The 24,410-nt window shown below is 34.3% G+C and overlaps 2 protein-coding genes across 3 annotated transcripts in view; both read left to right on the top strand.

The window, feature by feature from the left end:
- The window catches only part of LOC149373257 (uncharacterized), a 93,256-nt gene that overhangs the window by 23,597 nt on the left and 45,249 nt on the right, over window positions 1-24,410 (top strand). The window lies entirely within an intron of this gene.
- UHRF1 (ubiquitin-like with PHD and ring finger domains 1) overlaps window positions 1-24,410 on the top strand; it is a 50,380-nt gene that overhangs the window by 5,158 nt on the left and 20,812 nt on the right. The window contains exon 2 of one of the 2 annotated variants that reach the window (XM_089597617.1): window positions 841-931. The exons of the other annotated variant lie outside the window; for it this stretch is intronic. The gene's annotated coding sequence lies outside the window, so the exon portion shown is untranslated. The remainder of the gene's footprint in view (window positions 1-840; window positions 932-24,410) is intronic. 2 annotated transcript variants of the gene reach the window in all.

Consider the following 24,410-nt stretch of genomic DNA (forward strand, 5'->3'; position numbering starts at 1 on the left):
AATAGTCGTTTTGAATATAATCGTCCAAAACTCTTCAACTGATAATTTTAATAATTCATCGCGTTTTGGAGGGTCAAAGAGAAACTGTAATTTTATCCATTCCGCAGCTATTTTTGTGTAAAACAATACAAATCTTTGAATTCTCCTTTCCTTTCAGTACTTAAGGCCACCGATGGCTCAACAAAAGACTAGATACTGCAAAAATGTGTGGTGTTCTAAGAAACGCGTTTTCATTTTTTTCAACGATGTTATATAAAAATTTAAACAAGTTTTTTGAACTTTATTAGTTAATTCTTTCGACATTTTAGAAAAAATTTCGGGAGCATACGGGCTAAAGTGAACATCAAAGATTTCTTTTATGTGATCGTGAACAATAAAATTGGTTGAAAGTAAAAGATCAAGGGATTTTGCATGTAAAAAATTAGACCCGATTTCTTTCATGAATTGTATTGTGGACCGGTTAAGCAGATGAATCATCAATCCTTTCGTTCGGAAAATAGCATCAAAACAGTTGAAAAATTGAAGCACAAAGCTCATAAACGAAACGTAAAATTTGAAACAAGTATAGCATAAGGCATCTAATAAATTATTCGCACTAGATTTTTTCTCTTCTCCAATTTCATCATAATTTTCCGTTTCAAATTTTAATTTATTAATTTTTGCACTACTCTTATCAAAAACTTCAAGCCTGAAATGATTAATTAATCCAAGGTAATCAACGTGTATTCTGTCACAACATTTCTGAGCTTCTAGCCGCCGTGTACCTGATAACCTTTCGATTTTATTTTGTGGCAATCCGCGTAAGCCAAGACGTTCTTAAAGCTTCTTGAAATGTTTCAGGCAGTGAGAAAAATAGTTATGAATCGCCTTGATCCTAGTTTCAACCATTTTGGGGATTTGACGTCTACTTGACTTAGCAATTAAAGAAAAGGTATGTCATACAATTCAATAATATTAAAGAGGTAAGAAAATCTTTTAAATGCTTTTGAAAACCATTCTTTTTTCAATACTAGCATTATCGCAAGCTAAAGATATTAAATTGTCAAAGCTGATATTATTATCTTTGAAAAATTTCTGTAAAACTAAAAATATATCCAAAGCCGAAGTCTTTGTTGCTTTCGTTCAACAAGAATAGAATAATGAACACTGTTTACAGTTTTTAGAACGCTTTAAAATAAAAGACGCTACAGCACTGTTTTTATAACGCAAGAGGCTTTTGTCCGCTTCATCTGCATGCAATTTGCTGCTGGAGCATCAAGTGCCACCTTTTGAATCAGTGGTACTAAAACATCCACCAACTCGATTGAGACGTTGTGTTCTGCCATAAAATATGCAACTCTCATTTCAGAACTTCTTTGTTTAAGCGAAAGAACAGGGTAACTCGACAATTTTGAATGCTCCCAATTTTTTGTCTTTATCGATAGAGTTGCAATGTAAACATGACAAGGTACGCCGGTAAAGATTTGATTTTCTCGTAAATTAAATTTTTTTTTTTTGCAATGAATGCATTCTGCGGTCTGCAGTAAAATTTGGTGATTTTTTAAGCAATCTTTAAACTGTGGGTCACGTGACCATTCATCTTGCCATTCAACATTAAATGTACTTTGTTTTGGGGGGTGCACTTCGATCTTTGCTAGATTTCCACTTCAAGTCAAGTTTTGACGACATGTTGAAATTGAAAAAAAAGTACAAAAGCAAAGCTGTTCAGTACTAATAAACAAAGAAGCCAACATGAAACTAAAGTAGAGATCCGATAAAAAAGTCTACGGTTCAGCAAAATGCACATACAGGGGATAATTGAACTAACACAAAAAAAATTGTATAAATCCACACTAAAAACAATACTGATTGTCACTAATCTAAAAAACACCAAATACACACGAATAAAGCTACGCAAGAGTCTATTTATAGCTAATCTTAAACAAACAGATTAATTTAGTTAAACACCATAAGCACAAAAACAGTAACAAATATCGATTAACATACGAAAAAATGGACACCTGTAAATCAACGCGTGCTTAAAATATAAGAAACGCAAGTAAGCCTAATGCAACACAGATCACGACTTGATCCCAATACTGTCTGAAAAATTAAAAAAAAGAGCGCTATCGATATTTTATGTAATCATATGCATGCACTAATGAACTTTATAGAAGCGGAATTATACCTAAAAACACAGTAATCACCGTATCACAAGTCACCGAGAAAATAATAAAGCAGAAAAGTACGTGCTTGTATTCTGTAGATTCTATACTACATGACTATAAGTGTGTAGAAACAAAAGACGACGCAGTTTGTACAGCAAAATGCAAAAAGTTTACAACATATAATTATATCATTCACTGAGCAAATATATTGCATGTATGCTTACTGGCGATATCAGGTGGCATAGGCATGAAAAACTTAGACAATACACGGTAGTGCAACAAACCGACAAACGTACACAACTATAGTTATGTTTTGTGTGATATCAATTAATTGCATCCATAGGAATTCACGACAGATACATAAAACATTGGGAGACAACATATGGTAGTGCAGCAGACCGCCAAACGTAAATAACTACAGTTATATTTTGTAAAATATCAATTCACAGCATGTATAATGGTACATCGATTAGAAATTTCATGAACTGATTATTTTTAACTAAGCTACATGAAGTCACATGGAGTCTTTATAAAAATGATAGGTGTATTAACACAGTTTTTATTATTGTATACTCATAGAATCGTTCTGTAATGTATATGTAGGAGTAGCAAGGAGTAGCGCCATCAGTAGTGCGAGCGTGAGAAGGTACGACGAGCGGTCCTGGCAAGGACACTTGGTCTAGAGCCTTCGTACTGTACAAACGTGCTTAACTGTAACTGCAATAAAGGTGTTCCCGCTTATTTCTGTTTTACCTCTTTGTGTTCTACCCCGTCCGTATTCTCTCTTCTGTTTACTCGGACATAGCACGTTCAATATATTATCGTCGACTGAAGCTGTAAGCGATTGAATGACTTTTAAATGACATTTCAAACGTAAGAGCAAAAAGAATATCAAAAACTGTTTTTTAACTTAGGTAGACGTAAAATAACGCTAAAAAAAAAAAACAGAAAATATAGTTTTTTAAAGCATTTGATGAGTAAAAATATATTTTCAATGCGCCAGAAAATCGCACGAAGACTATAAGGAAAAGTAGAACAATAATTTTAGCATAGGCTTGATTTTTTTAGTCAGTTTCTTGAGTTTTAAGTCATAAAATATATATAACTTTTTTAAGCTGCATTGTATTTTTTTTTAAGAACGCTCTCCATTTTTTTATTTTGAGTAATAACTACAACAGGGTTACAAATTGAAAGTATGATTTCGAATTTCAAAGTGAATCTCAGTGAGATGTGTAAACTCAATTGCTTTAGAAAGTATAGTTGTTTTTCTGTCGTGTACCTACAAAGAAGAGATTTCCGGTGGGTGTTTTATTAAATAAAAATTTCCCTTGCATTTGTGTACCTTTGCTTGAGCTTTTCTTATTACTGTATAATTATTTATATTTTTGTACTTGCGATTGGAATTATGAGAGAAAAGATCTACGTTACAAGTACATTTTTATTAACATTTGCGTCATTATTTAAAGATAATTATTCAGTTTTTACGTCAAACGTACCAAGTCTAGTTAAAATTTTGGGTGTACATGTAAATAAAACAACCAAACGCGCTGTAGGCAGTATCTCAAAGGGAGTGTGGAAATCTACCTAATATAGTACACTATGTCACTAGTTTGTATTTACGTTGAGTATTTTTTTTTTTTTTTTTTTTTTTTAGTTGGATGCTTAAATGGATAAGTTAATTTTCAAAATTAATGGAGAATTGTGAGGGGTCTATTGCATTCTCAAAGAAGATAACTCAGTAGGATTTGGGAAGAGAGATAGAGAGGCCTTGTTTGTTAAGGTATCTGTTGGTTTTAGTCCAGGTACTATAGATTTTTATGTGGTTTTGGCGTGATGTAACGGATTTTGTTGGTGGAATCGGTGGGGAACGGCACCCTCAACAATATCTAGGGGGTGCGCAAGCATGAAATCAACAGGAAAATTTACGGGAGCTCGGAAACTGCAAAATTCGGTAAAAATGACCTGTTTTTTGCCTTTTCTTGATAAATATCTCCTAATGAGAGCTTCTAGGCGAAAAGTTTGCTGCACATGATTTGTTCGTTATTTAATTTGCTAAAAGATGACACGATTTTAATTTTTTTAATTTCCACTTTTGCATTGCAAAATGGCCAAAAACTGCGAAAAAACGTATAGTCACTTTAATCCTTCGCCAAGATAAGAAAATACCCATATTTTTTTATGAAATTCGGGAATTTAGTAGTTTGAGGTATGTATAACTTATATTCAAAACCTCATCACTGTCGGTCAAATAGTTTTTGCATAATGTATTTTGCAATTAAGCGAATTTAAAAAATTTAATTTGTTACAGCGCCCAAAAAAAAAATCTCATGTTGCTCTTGATTTTTGTACATAGGCTCTGAGACGCACTTTACAATATGTGATCATAAAATTGTTTGTTTAAAAATTTTTTATATGGTTTTTAATTTTTTTAAAAAAACGCCTTACATGCAAAATAGCATAACTCCGCGATTTTTCAAAATAAATTTATAAAACTTGGTGAGCTTATAGGAGGCATCTTACTGAACAATTAGAGCTTTGGAAATCTTTGCTAGCTGCATTAGAACTAAAGTTATAAACGTTCAAAGTTAATAAACTTTTATCACACATACGACAATGTTATAGCGGAATAAAAAATTTGTTAGTATTTGTTGATACCCACTGTAGCCAAGAACGTTAAGTGTTGCGTTGCATGGTCAGGAAACAGTTTTTTAAAAAATTAAGAACGTACCGAATAATCGTGCGAAATCGGTCGAAAGGTCGGAGTGGGGATGAGAGAACACCGGCACCAGAAATGCCTCGGCGCGTTTCAAATTCGCTCGAGCCGAAAAAATTGCATTTTCTCAGCTTCTGTTGCACCGATTCAGCTGTTTTTTTTTTTAAGTTGGGGTAGCAAATCGAGAAAAGCTTAGCTATCACAGAGAGAAATGTGGTAAAACATTGTTAATAACAATTTTTTAAACAAATTTAAAAAATTACTCATTTTCGTTGGAAAAAAATTTGTATTTTTTTTTTTTTGCCTTTTTAATAATACAACTGTCTTCTTCATTGTTACAAAATAAGTTAAAATGGATAGTACATTATTTATTTTAAAAAAATTTAAATTTAAATTTCATCAACATACCTACGCTTAAGGTTAATCATATTATTAACTTCATTTTCGTTTGTCTCCTCACTTTCTTTTTCCTCCTCCTTATCCTCCTCCTGTTCTATCTCTTCTTCATAATTTTCAATAAAGTTAATATCATCTTGTTCAACCATTATATCTTCATCATCATTATCATCATCATCAATTATTTTTTCTACGACTTCTTCCGTTTCTATTTTTTTATACTCAAAGTTGTTGCAAGTTTGTCCAGCACAATTTGTACAATATTCTGAGCAACGCAAACCGTGTTTGACACAGGTACAAGATTTCAAACAGTTCTTCTGGCATCTGCATTTGATGTCTTTTAATATCTCATCGGGTACAAGAGGTCCATCAACGAATATAGGTAATAATTTACCTTCTTTAAGTTCCCAGCCCCAGTCTAGTGGATTAAGTTTATTTCCTAGCCATTCTTGGACTTGATGGTACGTTCGTAGAGCGTGAAGAGCAGTAGCAGATTCTGTCGGTGGTAATGCTTCTAATTTGAATATACTTTTACGAGAGTTCTTTTTAAACAATAAGTAGCGTAACTCGTTTAAAAAGGTGCTGGATTTTTTGCCATTATATAGAGCATTCATAATTTGTAGCCCAACTTCTTACAACGTTCGGTGTAAGAAACGACTGTAAGGATCAAGTTAGGTCACATACATCTGGGCTAGTTTAGCATACAAAACTTGTCCATGTCCAGTTGTTCATGAAAATAAAGCTTTCAAATTTTAAATTGTGGTAAGTTCGGCATAATATATTATACTGTAAATTGAAAGTAAATCTACGTATGCGTAAGATAAAAAAATATATCAATAAAGTATTAGTACATGAAACACCTTCAAAAGCTACGACTATGGATACAAAATATCATTTTATCATTTTATGTATTCTGTAGATAGTGTAAAAATGTAATTGTTTTATAAAACAAAAAAACAAAAAAATTACAAATTTTTTTCCAACAAAAATGAGTAATTTTTTTAATTTGTTTAAAAAATTGTTATTAACAATGTTTTACCACATTTCTCTCTGTGATAGTTAAGCTTTTCTCGATTTGCTACCCCAACTTAAAAAAACAAACAGCTGAATTGGTGCAACAGAAGCTGAGAAAATGCAATTTTTTCGGCTCGAGCGAATTTGAAACGCGCCGAGGCATTTCTGGCGCCGGTGTTCTCTCATCCCCACTCCGACCTTTCGACCGATTTCGCACGAATATTCGGTACGTTCTTAATTTTTTAAAAAACTGTTTCCTGACCATGCAACGCAACACTTAACGTTCTTGGCTACAGTGGGTATCAACAAATACTAACAAATTTTTTATTCCGCTATAACATTGTCTTATGTGTGATAAAAGTTTATTAACTTTGAACGTTTATAACTTTAGTTCTAATGCAGCTAGCAAAGATTTCCAAAGCTCTAATTGTTCAGTAAGATGCCTCCTATAAGCTCACCAAGTTTTATAAATTTATTTCGAAAAATCGCGGAGTTATGCTATTTTGCATGTAAGGCGTTTTTTTAAAAAAATTAAAAACCATATAAAAAATTTTTAAACAAACAATTTTATGATCACATATTGTAAAGTGCGTCTCAGAGCCTATGTACAAAAATCAGGAGCAACATGAGATTTTTTTTTTGGGCGCTGCAACAAATTTAATTTTTTAAATTCGCTTAATTGCAAAATACATTATGCAAAAACTATTTGACCGACAGTGATGAGGTTTTGAATATAAGTTATACATACCTCAAACTACTAAATTCCCGAATTTCATAAAAAAATATGGGTATTTTCTTATCTTGGCGAAGGATTAAAGTGACTATACGTTTTTTCGCAGTTTTTGGCCATTTTGCAATGCAAAAGTGGAAATTAAAAAAATTAAAATTGTGTCATCTTTTAGCAAATTAAATAACGAACAAATCATGTGCAGCAAACTTTTCGCCTAGAAGCTCTCATTAGGAGATATTTATCAAGAAAAGGCAAAAAACAGGTCATTTTTACCGAATTTTGCAGTTTCCGAGCTCCCGTAAATTTTCCTGTTGATTTCATGCTTGCGCACCCCCTAGATATTGTTGAGGGTGCCGTTCCCCACCGATTTCACCAACAAAATCCGTTACATCACGCCAAAACCGAAATCTATATGTCTAACTGCTCCAGTAACTGGTCTATTTTGGGGAGGTTAGATTCAGTAATGTCCAGAAGCCTGGGTCGCCGGATAAGGCGAAGGCGGCTATATCCTCGGCAAATTTAATGAGTTTGCATGGAGGATCTAGGTGTTTTACGAGGTCCTTGGTGCCTATGTTTTAGAAGGTGGGGCTGCAAATGCAGCCTTGAGGGAGACCTTGGTTGGAATAGAATTAGTTCACCATAAATTTGGAATGTGATGAGTCTCGAGGAGGTTAGATTAAAAAAAAAGTGGCAGATATTCTCGGGTATCCCTATGTCTTTTAGCATATGTATTTTGTATAATATAAGAGTGTTATGTTACGATAATACTATAGTGAGCATGGATCGATACAGTCAAAGGTACTATTATTTTTACGTCAAGGAAGAGGGTGGTGGTGAAGCCATTATTGGCGAAGCTGGAGTAAATTGAGGAGGTGAGAATGAAAAGATTGTCAATGTAGGATCTATTTTTACGAAAGCCGAATTAAAGGATGAGATGAAAGTGATGTTCAAGCCACCAAATCAGTCTACTATGGATCATTCTTTTAAGAAGTTTAAGACGAGATTGGGTTAGAGTGATTGGTCTATATTTGTTAGGGATGCACTTTTTAGGATGAAAAAGATAAGATATTCTCTCCAGGTATCTGGGAAGAGATCTTGAGAGAATACTTCGTTGAATGATTCACAGAGGGATGTTATTGAATCATTGAATCATTTATTTGGTATTAATGACACAGAGACTCTATATAGTACATGACAATATTATTTATAATCAGTACAGGTACATTAAAACAATAGCAGAACTGTTTGCCGGGGCACTAATCAGATGAATAAATTAATATGTAAATAGAATAAATAACTAAATGATAGATAAGAAGCAATAACATCAACAACAATTACAGACAACAAATAAATAAAAACACATGTAAAGATCACAAGTAGAGTAATATAAAATAGCTAAAAATAAATAAATACGTAAAACATGTCAAAGCAAAAAAAGTGTTCAATTTATAAAGTGGTCAATTAGTAATTGAGTACAAAAATAAATTGTTGGCAAGATCTAAATAAAATAAAACTGATAGTGAGAATTTGCTAGTTAACTAATTCATGAAGCAGATGTCATGTACAGAAAGCAAGAATAGCAAATCAGCAAGTTGAGCTCTGAAAAGTCACTGTAGGTCAATTAACATTGTGAAAAAAGGATGAGAGGAAACGTTTTCGTAGATGTATCTTGAATTAGGGGCTTCCAGCTTGTTATAATGTTATGATATTGCTAGAAAGGTTGTTGATAATGTAGTCTATTTTGTCAAGGCTTGAAGAGCAGAGACTGGAAAAGCTTTATGCCGAAATCTTTTGACAGTGTTCCAAATGACAGTTGGTGAAGATATTGAGGAAAGGTTTTCGCAGAAGTTTTTAAAGGATTCGGATTTTTATTTTTTTATGGTGGCTTTGGCGAATCTTTCGGCTTTCACAATGGAATCCTACAGGTTGGGGTTGCGTCTGAAGTTTGTGAAGGCAGTTTTCGGACTTTTTCCGGCTTCTGCACACTCATCAGAGTTCCATCATAGGGGGTGGTTAGGTTTATGGTTAGAATATGGGGAGGGAGGTAGGTGACCTGAAAGGATTGGTGTGATTTTGGAGGGTGGATAGTTTACTTTAGTGTCGGGAGCAGGCTGGGTTTAAGTGTTAGCGTCTTTAAGAGATAAGTTGTTTGTAGCAGCAAATTGGTGTACCTTTTGTTGGAAGATGTATTCTGGATAGGTTTTATCTAGTGGGTTATGGGGGCCGCAGCACTTAATGCATGTGGGAGAGTCGACTTTGTAATTAGTGGGCATTTTTTGAGCAGCAAAGCTTTTGGATGTGACCGTATCTAAAGTATTTAAAGCAGGACTTGATAGGTCGCATGAATGGCTCTATGACACTTTAAAGGTAAACGGTTGAGGGAAGTGATTGGCCGAGGAAAGTGATTAGTATGAATAAGGTAAGGGTAAAGGATGTGGTATTGGTATCTTTATCAAGAACTTTTCGGTTAAGTCTTTTAACTGTGTGAGCTTGCGAAAGAGATGCAAGAAGAGCATTGAAATATGAGAGGATTTCATCCTCTAAAAGATCGCGTCGGACATCTCTTATGATTCCTTGTATGTAGATGCAGTGGTTTGGCATTGACGCTCTGAGGTTTTCTAGAGAGAGAAGCGGATTTGAGAGAAGTTGGTTGGAAGTTATGCCGTCAGTCGTGGTGACAGAAATCTTTAAGGGTCCAGAAGAGGCAACAGATGTAATTTTGCCTTTGTATGTGGCAGCTATTAGTCTTCCTACTGTGGTTGGATGAAGCTTGCCTGTTAATGTAGATGAGTCAAAATGTTAAAAAAATCAACAAAGGGGCCTTGGTGAGCTTTGCTGTGTTAAAGGTTTAGTGACAATTGGGAGCTTCTGTTGACGTTTGCCGTTAGATTGTCTTTGAGCGAGGGTAGGAAAGTAATGGTTTTGTTTTTTAAGGTTTTAGATGATTTGCCGACGGGGGGGGGTATGAGTAAGCTTATGATAGGGGGAAGAAAGGGTTCTATTTTCTGATTAGAGTTGTGCCGTTTTATTAAAATCAAAGGGTGGAGGGGTGGTTGACGGTTGTTGGGCGTTGAGAGAGGAAGTAGGAGCTTATGTATTGGGGCTTGTGTGGGTCGATTGTGGTGGTTTGGGCAGGAAGAGTGCTGAAGGATTCTTCGCAGAGAGATTTTAGCAGAGCTTTGTTTTTTGTGTCGAGGGAAGGAACATGCTTGTTTTTAAGGGTAAGAGAGACATAGAAGGAAGCAGAGGAGGATTTGAGTTGTATTCATCTGTGTATGTGTTTTCTGCCTCCATGCCGTTTTGATTGTCAGCTTGCGAAGGTTCGGAGCCTACTTGCAGTTTTTTAGAGGAGTCTGAGGAATTCGTTAAGTGCTTATTTTTGAGCTCTTTAGATCTAGATTTGACCATGTCTAAGCGAGAAAAATCGACCTTGTCAGCATTAGAAGACGGCAGTTCGCCAATTATGGAGGCGGCTACGGCTATAGTTAAGGCCGTAGGGTGGGTAAAGATTATGATATTGGGAAAAAGATTGCGGAGAAAGAGTAGGGTAAAAGGAAACAATCGAAGGCTTGTTAGTTTGGTGAGAAAAAGGGAATAAAAATGTATGATCAAGCGGAGCTGTAATCTAAAGGAACCACGCACTTACGAAAACGCACATGCACCCTAAGTAGATCCCATGTGCTGAAAACTGAATGACGTCTGTCACTAGTGGTGGTGTAAACTGAACCCCTCATTTTTAGTTCTGCTTCACAAAATGTTTTTGATTTATTCTTACAGAGTTTATCGTGAAAGTAGTAGGACTGATTTTTTTCTGCTCGTGCCGACGGTTGGACGGAAATTTTTTGGGTTGTAGGTGGTGGTGGGGGGGGGGGGGGACTGCGAGCTCTTGCGGACTGTGCATCGTAGCTTTCCTGGACCTCTGTCAAGTGACCTCGCACGGAAAGACCGAGATCATTGAAAATCCCCTACTACAATATTTGATCGTAAGAAATACTACACCAACGTTATATTTGTTGCTTACTAACACAAGAATTTTTAGTGTCACCTTAAGTGGTCTTAAATTTCGTGCCAAGTATATAGGTTTTAAGATATCAGTACAAGTATTTAGTGACGGTGGTACGGTTTTTTCCCTTACCAACTGTAGCTATGAAAAATAGATGTATCCAGTAGGTGTTTACGACGTACTATAGTGCGCAGAGCAGTTTTTTTTTCTTGTGGTATGCATTTTTAATATACCTGTAGGTACATTAAAAATTATCCACATTCATTGTAATATTATTTTTATCATAATAAATGTATGTACCAGCGTTAAAAAAATAAGTGACAGTTAATTAGGATACTGGTGCAGTGATAAATTGTTAATGTTGTTACTATAAATATCAAAAGTAACCTCAAAGTGGATCATGGATGACTTTGTTAAAAATATTTTAGTGAGTAGGAAATTACAATGCCTCACTAATATTTTTTCATGAGAGTAAAATTATTCAATTACTTAATTATTTACATGAGATAATACCGTACTTAGTGTTCATATAAACTTATACCTAACGCAGTAGAAGGAGATTTTACATAACATACTTGAGCGTAGGTTTTAGACAGACGTGGTATGGGAAAAAACCGTACCAAGCTATGAAAAACTCATAACTAAGTATAGTAGAGGATTTTCAATGAACTCGGTCTTTTCGTGATAGGTTTTAGACGGACCTAGTACGGGAAAAAACCTTACCAAGCTATTAAAAACTCGTAACTGAATGTAGTAGGGGATTTTCAATGATCTCGGTCTTTCCGTGCGTCATGATGCGTCATGGACCGTTTGCCGGAGCAGCACTACGCAGTGAAATTCTCCGTTAAACTCGGAAAAACCGGCAAGGAGGCCCATGAACTCATCAAGGCAGCTTACGGGAATAGTGCCATAAGCAGATCAACCGCATTGAAGTGTCATAAGCTTTTTCAAGAGAGGAGAGAAGACGTCAAGCGCTCCGGACGCCCTGTGACCTTGAAAACAGACGACAATGTGGCGGCGAGTAAAAAATTTATAGAACAGTGACCGCCGAATGAGTGTAAGAATGTTAGCGGATGAACATGGAATGCCTAAATCTCAAGTGCACGAAATTGTGACTGAAAAATTGGCCATGAGAAACGTTTGTGCGAAGTTGGTGCCACGTGTGCTCATGGACGAGCAAAAAGAAAAGTGCGCGTGACTTTTACAAGAAAATCTCGACCTCGTGAATGAAAATCCAGACTTTTGAGATAACGTGGTTACTGGAGATAAAAGCTGGACTTTTGAATACGACCCAAAAACGAAGCGTGGAGCGGCACACAGCAACATCGCCGAAACCCAAAAAAGCTCGCATGTCAAAATCGAAGCGAAAATCCTTGCTCATGTGCTTCTTCGATTTAGAAAGTGTCATTCACAGTGAGTTTGTGCCACCAAGGCAAACCGTTAGTGCAGCTTTTTACGTGCAAGTACTCAAAAGACTGCGAAAATGCCTTGTCCGCGTCCAACCAACTATCGTCGCTTCGTGGGTCTTGCAACACGACAATACGCCATCCCACACCGCGTTCATTGTCGTCGACGACCTGGCGAAACACGGTGTTGCTACCCTGTCTCACTACCCTACAGTCCAGATATCGCCCACCCCCCCAGACTTCTTTATCTTCCCCAAGCTCAAGACCCCGCTGAAAGGACATCACCACGGGTCGGTGGAAGCTTTCCAAAAGGCCGTGACGCGTGTTTTGAAGGACATTCTGGAGTCAACCTTCCAGGAAGCGTATGCTGTGTGGAAAACACGTTGGCAGCATTGTGTCGACGCCCAAGGGACCTACTTTGAAGGTTTTTAAAGCGATGTACCTATGTGAGCAATAAATATTTTGTTCTTGACTCAGTCCTACTACTTTCAGGACACACCCTGTATAGTTACTTGAAGTAGACATCAAACACTTATCTGTTGATATCCTATGATAAAAGGGAGATAGCGATTAGTGTCGAATTAAAGGTTCAATTATATCGAATTCAAGCTGAGATTTTATAAAATGTGCTGAAGTTAGATGTAAGTTTAGATGTCAAACTAACCATTGGCACGCATCGAGCGCCCTAGGTTAGTACTGTTAATAGTAAGAAAACAGTACATTCACTTACTCCTGATTATTTCATAATTTTATTTTCGGATATTTCAGACGTTCATGTTAAGATTACTGTATATTTTAAAATTTTTTCGACCTTACATTTTTTTCTGAAACAGTGAAAAAGCACCGATATTAATTTAGGTGTCCGCTGTTTAGAAAGTTGTGCGTTACTTTTAATTCCTAAACACATCATGAAAAGACAGGACTTGTTTCATATTTTACAAAGAACCTCCTCTCTTGTATTTTTTTCGACACATTCATCATTTAATTGTTTTTCTTCGTAATTATCTACATTATAGCGCCATAAATATACACATGACAAGTGCTTTTATTTATGAACCAATTAGCTGCCCCGTCTCGGCTTTGCCCAAGATTTACTGAGTGGAGCACCTTAGTGTGTTCACACGCAATTCAAAACATTTTCAGTTAATCAATACTTCAAAGTTTTGCATCTATTCTTCTTTCTTACCGTTTAATTTATGATCAGGTCTATTTGTTAAGCTGTCAAGATTCAAAACTTATAAAAAATAAACAATTGAAAATTTGTTTCCAATTTCGAAACTGAACCACCAGAAAAACAAAGTCCTGGAGCCTTGTCTCTCCATTTTTAGCGTTATAATGTATACAAATACAAACACAAGACCACTGTTTTGAAAGAGCCCTCGCGCTCGCTGAAACAAAGGCCTCAAAAACGCTTCTGAAACGTTCGAGGCTTTCCAAAATATCTATAACGAAGTGTCAAAGTAATTATAAAAAGCATCAAAAACGTTTCTGATTCGTACTCTACTGTATAATGTGTCTGAAGTTTGGACCAGTCCAAATCGCAAAAATTTTTAATTGAACCTTGGTGAATAAATCGACTAATAATGGCTGGCAATTAACGTATTACACGCTAAAAACGAATAAAAGTGGATTTTTAGTATTATGGAAAGCGTTTTCCACGTCATAAAAGCTCAAAAAAGTATCGCTATAGGTTTTTCAGGTACAGCTGTAATTAGAATGCCAATATCCTCGAAAATTTTTGTCTACAGCCTATTGACACATTGCATGATATACATAAATTATTTTTAATTTGCGGAAAAGCCTCACAGACCAATACAACGACGAAAAATTAAAACTTACGAGTGTTTTCTAATGATATCCAAGTCAGACGCAGTGATACCCACGTAAATTTTTTACATAAGCTTGATTATATATCTTGAAATTGACATGAATTTTTTCAGAATTTTTCACATTGCGGAAAGCAATTTTACACGTGTAGTTAATCCAACGGGATGTTCGGATAAGGAGGGCTTCCGACTGCAGCTTGGGTAAAAAAGCTGATATCTGAAAAATTCTTGTTTTATTGTAAGAATGTTTACTCTAAGTCTAACATACAATTATTTTAAATTTTTCCAAGTTGCGAAAAAGCCTCTTACACCTATTAAACTGAGATTAAACGACATAAAATTAACAATTTTCATATTTTTCCGTTATTATCTAATTCAGGTGCACTGATATCCACGTGAATTTTTTAATTAATCTTGATTATATATCTTCACTCGATATTAATTATAATTTTTTAACAATTTCTGAAGTTCGGAAAGTTGAGGTAATTAAAAAAAATTTTTTTTGATTTGTGCTTTCTGTAATTTAGATAACTTTATTAACTTGATTAACTTCCCTGCCAATAAAAAACTTGTTTGTTAGTGTTTATGAGTACACTAAGACCCATAGTGTCAGTTTTCACAGTAGTCCTATGATCTGGAAGACTGATGCGAGAAACTTATTATTAGAATATTCATTTATTTGTGCGTGTTTGATTTTTTTGTTTTTAACATCTTAATCTTTTACTTTTCTAGGTACTTTAAATAAAGCCGTTATTGTTATTTGTAATTGATGGAGTAGAAAAAATTACATGTGAAGTTTTTTGTTTTTTGAAAAAAAATTTTTTGTAGGATGCTACCTTTCGTACGTTAGCTATATCCGTTTGTGTAGGATAAGTCATGAGCTTTAAATATACATATTGATACTTAAAAAATCTTAGTCTATGATAATCAAGCATAAATTCAGTAAGAGAAGAATTTGTTTGATTTGACATTGTAATATGACATTCAATAAATTTTATTCATTATTTTCATGATTCGAAACTTACAACAGTCTGTAAAGACACCTAGCCAGCAACACCACCTTCAACAACGTATACATAACTAATATTTCATATAAGTTATTAAGCATGACGTATTGTTTACGAGGCACTTACCATACATCAAATTTTAACGGACTTGTAATGAAAAAATGTTCGATTAAGGAGATCATAAAAATTTCAAAAACATTGTGCATTATAGGCTGTTTGCTCAGCGAGCTATGAATCGTCATTGCACATCTATAGCTTACCCTCGAAGCCGTCTTGTTTGAAAAAAAGTCTGGTTCTAGCGTTACATAAATAATTGTGTATGTAGTATCAATTACTTCGTTTTTTCTTCATTTGTTATTGCTAATGTCGCTATTTTTTTTTGGCATAATCTGCAAATAAATAATTTTTGTAATTCATGGGACTTTTTTTTTAATTTTTAATTTTTTTTTATTTCCTTTTTTTATGATTACTTGTAAAATAATCTTCTTCATCACCTGTCTCTATTTCTAAAAAATAAATACATTGGAAATGGCACTTGCGTTTACAATATTTACGTTATACGTATTCGTTTTTTGTGTCCCGGCAACAATGCAAGCACTCATCTATAATATTTTCTGAGAGCCTCAATAAATCGTTATCTATAATTTCGCGGTATTTAGCTTCGTTAAAATCTTTGTCAAACTGATGTTTTCTTTCTATGCAATGGGTGTAATGAATTATATACATTACACAACTATGTCCATCCAGATGTGTCTGATAAGGTCGTTCTTGTATGTCTTTAAAAGTCCATTTGATTCGACGTAAATTGTAGCATGCAAAATCCCTTTTATTATTTTCACAAAAGAACTTGAATTCTTGCATTACTCTTTTTTTTGAATAAAATTTTAAGAATGATACCAATGGCAGTCAAACAAAAAAAAATATTAAAATAGTATCCATAAATTTATTGGCAACGTTTTTTTTTGTTTTAACAATTCTATTTTCGCTTAAACTACCTAAAAGGGCTAAAGAGTAGTCGGTACATATAAAAGTCACTTTATCCCATGGATCTTATATTTAAGTATGCCATTAAAATATTTATCTTCAGTACATGTTTGCACTTGTTTAAGAATTTTTATCTGTTCTTTACTTGCACCATTAACGTTACTTTCAATCATTTTTACGGCGGTTTTATTGAAAGCATCAGCACTTTTACGCTGAAACTCACTTGCAGTTTGACTGTTGCCTTGTTCATTTTCTGTTTTATTAGCTGGATTAATATTTACATGTACACCATTTTTTTTGCCACTTTTAATACACTTACCTCGTTTTACTCCGACATTTACGTTTGCTTGTTTTTTCCGCTTTTTAGATTTTTTATCTTGTTAAGGGTCTATATTTTTGCGAGTTGGTGAGGGATTTAACAAACTCAGCAGTTACAGCAGCAGCAGCATTGATTTTTTCTTCTTCTATTTCTTTCCGTTTGTTACGTATTATTGTTGCTTCTACATGCCCTCTTTGACTGTTTCGTTCTTTTTCACCTTTTCCCCAACGCTTCTCTAATGTGAGGTCTTGCGCTGTTTCGAGATAAATCGATTTTTTACTTCTTGTCGTGCTTTTCAAGTTAACATTAAGATGTAATTTAGCTAAAATATCTTTTCTACTGGTTTCCAGCTGTCTGGAAACTAGGCTTTAGTTTCTATATCTTTGTAGCTTACTGTTCCAGAACTAATGTCTGTATCACTTGTTCCTGATTTTTTATGCTATTTTTTATGTTTCAATATCGTCGTCTACTTCAAAATTTTCTTCTACTTTATTATTTCCATGTACTTCAGTGTTTTCTTCTACTTTAAAATCGTCTTCCCCTTCAAAATTTTTTTCTACTTCACAATTGTCTTCTACTTTAATATTTTCGTATACTTCGATGGGTTGTTCTTTTTCAATAATTTCTTCTGCTTTAGTATCTTGTTATATTTCAATATCATTTTCTACTTGAGTATTTGTATTTAAAAAATCTTTTTGTACATTGTCATTTTTTTTCTAATTTGAAATTTTGAAGTTTATCATAATTTTTGTGATTCATTTTAGAATCCTCTTTATGCATGTCCAATACTTTCTCAAGCTTATTTATTAACTTGTATGTATTGTGATTATTTACACTCTGTATTACCAAAATTTTCAATACTAACTTTATTCATTGTTTGCTTTTTATACGAAGTTTTACTTTTTATGTTTGTACTACAAGTTCCATTTTAGCACACTTCAAGTTGTTCCAAAACATTCCAATGCCCCTGTCTCTCATGACCATTGAATAATAATTTATAGTTAACTTTATTGCTGTTGGGGTGATCAAGCGATGTTTCCACCATATATATTTTCTGTCAATACTTTCAAAGACAATAACCTTGGCTTTAAACATCTGAGAAATAATTTCCAGCTCAAAATCAGTTCCGTACTCCTTATCATTTCCCATGGTACATTCGTAATCGATACAACTTACACATGACTTTTCTACGCACGTATCATTTAATAGGTTTCTTAAGTCATACCAATTTGTAACAACAAAATCAAGAATTTTTTCCCTGAAATTACCATACCCATGCTCGTCCTTATTTAAAAAATACGATAAACATCTGAATAAACAGCTTCATACTAATTGTAATTGTAATTCATCATTTTCTACATACATGAAATATTTAAAAAAGCCATGAAAAAGGCCTACCTGTATGAGTATGAGAGAGAGAAAGAAGAAAGAGAGAGGAAGATAGAGAGAGATGATGATGATGAAACTGATTTATTTATGCCAGGGTTTAAGAAACCGAATGGCAACAAAAGAGTACATACAAGTTTTTACATATTGACGTACATAGATAATTCACCGATTACAATAAAAATAAAAATAAATTATTCAAGTTACTTCCATGAGAAGCAAATTCAACAGTAACAATATATACTTCTATAGGAAATAATTAAGTACAAATCACAAGAAATTCATCACAAAATAGCGTAACAATATCAGCCGGCTACAAACAAATAGTCAAAAAACGCAACTTTGAAAAATTCAATAGAATTTTTTGATTTAATTGTCGCAGGTATCTCTTCCCATACTTTCAAAGCACTTAAAACAAAAGAACGCTCATACGTGACTGTTCGCGCAAAAGAGACAAAAAATCACCTGCAACACGCCTAGCGGATCTCCTCAAACCCTCAATCGGCGGGAACGATTCTGCTAAATGTTTTGGTCTTTCCAAAGTGATCATCCGATACACCATACTGCCCAGAAAGTATCTCCTCCGGTCATCAACAGTTAACCATCCAAGCTGTCGGTAGAGCAGCCTCATTTCTACATCGCGACCCACCCCAAAAATAAACCTTACAACTGTATTAAGAAGACGGTGTAACTTTAGCTGGAGATACTTTGAAAGATCAAGGTAGGTCAGCGACGCGTTGTCGAAATGGTTGAGCACAAGCGCGGTCACGAGCATCTTCCGACAGTGAGCCAGCCCTATACCGAAGCCGATGCAACGCCCCACGAACGGCCGAGCAAACCCGAGACACCTGTGCGTTCCAGGTAAGATCATCAGCAAAGATAACACCCAAATTCCTAACCGAAGCTACAAAGGGTATCACAGTGCCGTGGACGACAACCGGTGGCACACCTGAACGATCTATCCCCCTAACTGTGCCGTAGCTAAAAATTGTGCCTTTATCTTAAAGAAGTTAAATGACAACCCATAGTCTGCAGCCCAACCGTCAACAGCGTTAATGTCCTCGTTAAAATTTCTGATGGTGTCTGGAACATCAGAAGGCAAGCACTGGATGTACACCTTATAGTAGTCTGCGAAGAGCATAGCTTTACTATATTTAAGACATGATATGATCGAGTTTATGTAAATAAGGAACAACACGGGTCCGGGCGAGGATCCCTGTGAAACTCCCGAAGTAACGTATCGAGGCTCAACCGTTCCCCCACTTCCTTCTATCACTGATAAAGAGCGTTGGGATAAAAAAGATTGTACAAAACGAATTGAGTGGCCCGAGAAATTTAATTGTTAATAAGTGTTTAAATAAGTGTTAGCAAAAGTCTTTGGTGGTCCAAAGTATTAAAGGCTTTCTTGATAATGACACTTGAGGTAATTATTTTCTTTCAGTACATTTTATTATCCCTTACACAACAAAGTATTCTTATTCTGCCGCACAAATAAGGAAAAACTAATTTTTAGGGATTCAAAAAAATTCAACATGTACATAAGATTTTTTTTACCGTACCCAGCATTAAAATTTCAGAAAAAAAGAAAACTGATACTAAGAAAACCGATTGCTGCAGTCATCGATGATATGTTAATTTATTTAGAGAATAAAGAAGAAGTAAGAAAACTAAAGAAAAAACAAATTTTAACAAGTAAGGAAAAACAGGAAAAAAACAAAAAAGTACGAAAAAAGAACTATCTTTGAATGAGGCGTTTCAAGAAAATAAAAAAAGCTTTTGGAAAAGAAGAAGAAGGCACATGAAACAATGAAAAAGTTAAGAAAAGAGTTAAAAGCAACTAGTCCAAACGAAAATGCTAATAAACTGCACGAGAAAATACAAAAATTGAACACTGAACTGGAGGGCGTCCATATCAAACTTACTGAATATGAAATCAAACTGTTACAAAGTAAAATAAAAATAAAAAAAGAGAGATTATAAATTTTGTCAGCATTAAAAAGATTTGGGTATCATTTATTTATCAGTATTCATATTTTTCTTGTTAAAAATTTTTCTTGTGATTTCACATCACTATAAATAATAAAAAACAACCAACTTTAAGTTTCAGGATTAATTTTTATACTGTCCCACTTCTACCACTTCAAATGTCCAAGTATATCCTCTGTTCTCAATCAGTGCGTCCTACTACTGTCTTTCTTTAAAAAATCAGTAAAGAATTATAAATATGAATAATTGACATTTTTTTTTTCAATCAAATCTTCAAAACTTATATTTTCTATTGAAAAAAACTGTGACTTCATTTTAATAACTTATAATATTGAAATCATTCGTTTAAAATTGTACACTCAAAAAAGAGTCCCACTATACCGTACTTCACCTTAATTAACTCAGTTTGTTTGTACGTTTGGATTGTCACGATAACTTTTTGTTATTCAAAAATTTATTTACAAACGGTATTTTCAATTTCAAATTTGTTTTCTCATTCTATTAGAATAAAGAATTTTTTTTGGTGCTTGCATCTTGACAATGCAACATACCATTGTCTGTGAAAAAGTAATGGTTTTTTGAAGTATAAGTCTTGGGCATCAAAATATTGACCTTGAGATTTATTGATAGATACTCATAGAAAAGGCTAATGTGAATAAAAATTGTTTTCTATACGAATTAAAAAGAAGTAAAAAAGAATTTTCTGTACTCAGCGTTATTCGTGGCATAAAGACTGTTCTTTTATTTCTAGTATTTATTTCGGCTTTGACGTTGTATTTAAATAATATTGAAGTTTTTACAATGTACCATTGCGAATTCCTTCTGATATATTTAATATTTGTATCCAAACAACAATAGCATTAATTTGCAATTTAATTTCTGTGGTGGAAGAGTTTACCTAGTACTTAAATGTTTCGTTGGAAAATTTATGTAAATATTTTTATCTGATTTAACAACTCCTTTGTGAGTTGCATAATCAATGCTATATAGTAAGTTACTCATTTTTTCAGCATGTTACTCAGGATTCCCCATGTTAAATGAATTGTATATTCGTTGAAATGTTGGTACAGCTTTATTTATTAAAGATCCATCAATAATGCTGGCAATTTTAGAACATACGTCATTTTTTTTCACTTTCGAAAAGTTTTAATTATTCCTTCTCCTATTTGCAATAACAGCGAGAAGAACGTTTTATTTATCAAGCCTATATTAGTTTTCAAATAAACAATCGGAAATATAAATCTAAGATGAGAATACTTTCATTTCTCCAATGATATTTATTATGTTTTCATTAATTACAACTAGTATTATTACACAAAAATCTACACCTTTAATGATTATTTTATCTTCAACAGGTTTTTTATCATCAGACAAATCTCTTAAAGTTCTGTCAACTGTTTCTCACGTTTTTTTTTTTTGGTATCATAGAAGCTTCATTCCAAGTAATTACTTTTACGTAACGTAATTTTTGTTCATTCAAGTTAAACTGGAACGCGCTTTCTATAGTGCTCAAATCTAATGGAAGTCTAAAGATTCTGTAAAAAGTCTAATCCATGGTTGAAATTTTTTTTCCAGTTGATACGAAATACTCAATTAATGCCTTATATGAAAAAAATTTTTACAGATCCACCAGAACCATCAATGATAAAACACTTTTTTTTTAATTTTACTACTTAAAAAATCAAAATTTTTATTGTTACTTAATTATAAAAGCATTCAATAAAATTTAAAAAAATTTCATTTCATTGTTATTACTATAGAAAATTTTTTTTATCGATTATGTTGGTTCAGGTTAACTAAAATTTTTGCAAGACATGTTTTTAGACACAAAAATTTTAGTTGCATGTAAAAGATCTTTGTTTTTATCATCTTTACAATACTTCATAAAAAATTTCTTGCATTTTTTCGTTAGTAAAACAAATCTAGCAAAAAAACTTGGAAGGTTAAAAAATTAGCATAACGTTACATGCATCTTTAAAAATGACATCTATTTGAGAATCATGTTCTATTAATCCTATAGAAATAGCTGTTTCTTTGAATTTATCGTACGTGATATTTTCAACAAGTTTCAAATCCACAAAAGATGAGCTGAGCACTTGCTAACTCGATGATAATAATAATAATAATAATAGTATACTAATAGCAATAATAGTAGTTAAAGTAGTAGGAGTAACATGGATATAATAGTAAGTCGCATAAATTGGTTTATCTTCAACTTTGAATTTGGACTTTTAATTATCTGTTAAACGATCATGGAATAACTTTTTTTTCTCAAAATTAAAGAATTTAAATTGTTTTTTTACTTCTTCTTGACATTTTTTTAATTATACAAAATTTCAAAACTTAAATAAATACAAAATTGGATGTAAAGTTATTAAAAAATTCTATATTTTTTTTTGGTTGAAACAATCACGTTACAATATTAGTAGGCAGGATGGAGCCTCAAAAAATAGTCCATAAGGAATTTTCTGCAAGTACGATGAAAATTATTAGAATCGCCTCGTATTGCGATCAGATAACATAGAAAAATGGTTAAAGATCTTAATCGTGCCGGCTTGCTTTGTTATTAAACAAATTATGAAAATCGACTGGATTTTTTCTTCGAATTCAGTTTATGATTTTTTTTAGCATCGTATTGCAAGAAAAAAGCTGTGGACAATTTAATTGCTATTTGATTATCCGTCGATCGGTGGTAGCTAAATTATCTAAAACATTTTTTTAATAAATTTGTACAACAAAAAGTGCACAAATTAACATTTAAAATCTCAATTTTTCAACATTATTAAGTTATACATCTTTTAGATAAATTCCTGAAAATTCGTCATTTGATACCTCTTATGAGGATCTTAAGCCATGCACAACCAAGAACAATTATTGAAGCGTTGCTAAGCCAATGTGTCTAAAGATAGTGAGGGGCTGAGGTGGGTTTCTAAAAAAATGTAAGAAAAGCTGAGAACTTGAGTGCATAAAGTAATTTAACTGGAAATGATATGAAAATCCGCATAACTTTACCTCATTCATTCTGAACTGCAGCTACAGGGTGCCTGAAAGGAATTCTTAAAAATTGTGAGAGAGGCCTAATGGGTTATCCTGTTGTCGGGTTATATAACAGTGAGGGGGGTGGATGGGGGAGGGGGACTTAATAAAAATTCAACTCAATAAAAATAAGGTAAAAACTGATAATATTTTAACTTATGAAGATGGTGGCTGAGGGGGGAGCTGAGGGGGGCTCTTCAAAATCTAGTGGGTTGAGTTGACGGGGTGAAGAAGAATTGAGGGGATTCAAACAAAAATGAGCGGCTAAGGGGGATGGAGGGGGGTTGTGTGGGAAGACCTTCCAAATCCCTATCTAATACAGGTATATATATATATATATATTTTTATTGACTCATACCTTTTGGCATAGGGAGGCTGGAAAGAAGAGCAGCAGAGTAAGGAGAGTTGGAGTAGATTGGGACTCCATCCGTAGCGGTTGTTAGTAGAAAGAGAGTGTGAGAGTGGTTTTTCTTGAAGCAACGTGAGAAAGTTAGAGTCGTCTGTGAATGGTGGTGAATCGAAAAAAACCGTTTGTGTTTAACGTTAAGGTTGGATACCTGGAGAATTTAGGCCCTACGCGTCTGCTCCTAACCGAGAAGATTAGCTGGTGGAAACGCTCGCTAGTTCCTTTGCTGATCTGGAATCTTTCTTGAGCTCGATTCAACGCTTTACTATCGTCGAAATAAGCAAACTTGCGATTCCGCCTCCAAGTCAGATTTCCGTCTTAGTGCGCAAGATCTGCCCGTCGCATGGGACATAGAAGTTGTGGTAGGACAACCATAAAATTGTGAGCATACGAGAGAAGTCGACATTTTGGAGTCGGGGGCATCATACGTTGTCAGTCTGGGCTGCTCATGTCACGGTATGTTCTTCGTCCTGGTGGTTAATGTAGCAGCGGACGACCCTCAATGGGTTCCCGTTGAAAAAACGGCCTATTACACGCGTCAGGACTTTCTTTACCGTAAATATATATGTTCAATTCTCTGACATCTTGCGCTGATTTTCCAGTTTTTTATTAGTATGTCCAGTAGAAGGATAGCAGGTTGTTTGCCGTTGCCAATGTGGCGACGATAGACAGCAAATACACTCTGGGCTCTATGACTTATCAGGCTGCCACTGTGCCCTTGGTACTCATCAAGTGCAGCCTGCTTCGAGTCGTCCTACATTAGTAGAAGAGATCTGGGTTGTGTCTGCTGTGCGTCGACCTTGGAGATGAGAATGAAAATGGAACAAATAAAATTGGAAAAAATTTAAAATAAAAAAAAAGGCGTGTGCAAAAAAAAACATATATCTTTCTATATTATATAGTGATTTTGGAGAGTCATTCCAAACAGCCCCCTCCATCTCTCTCAGCCTCCTCTTGCCCCCAATTTTGTTAACACCCCCTTATCGACCACGGCTCCCCTCAATTTTCCGCTAGATTGTTAAGAGCCCCCCCTCAGCTCTCTTTTCAGCCA

The sequence above is a fragment of the Copidosoma floridanum genome, unplaced genomic scaffold, assembly GCF_036245765.1.
Source record: "Copidosoma floridanum isolate Cflo_tuat_1 unplaced genomic scaffold, Cflo_Japanese_pri ptg000034l, whole genome shotgun sequence".
In the NCBI taxonomy this organism is placed as follows: domain Eukaryota; kingdom Metazoa; phylum Arthropoda; class Insecta; order Hymenoptera; family Encyrtidae; genus Copidosoma; species Copidosoma floridanum.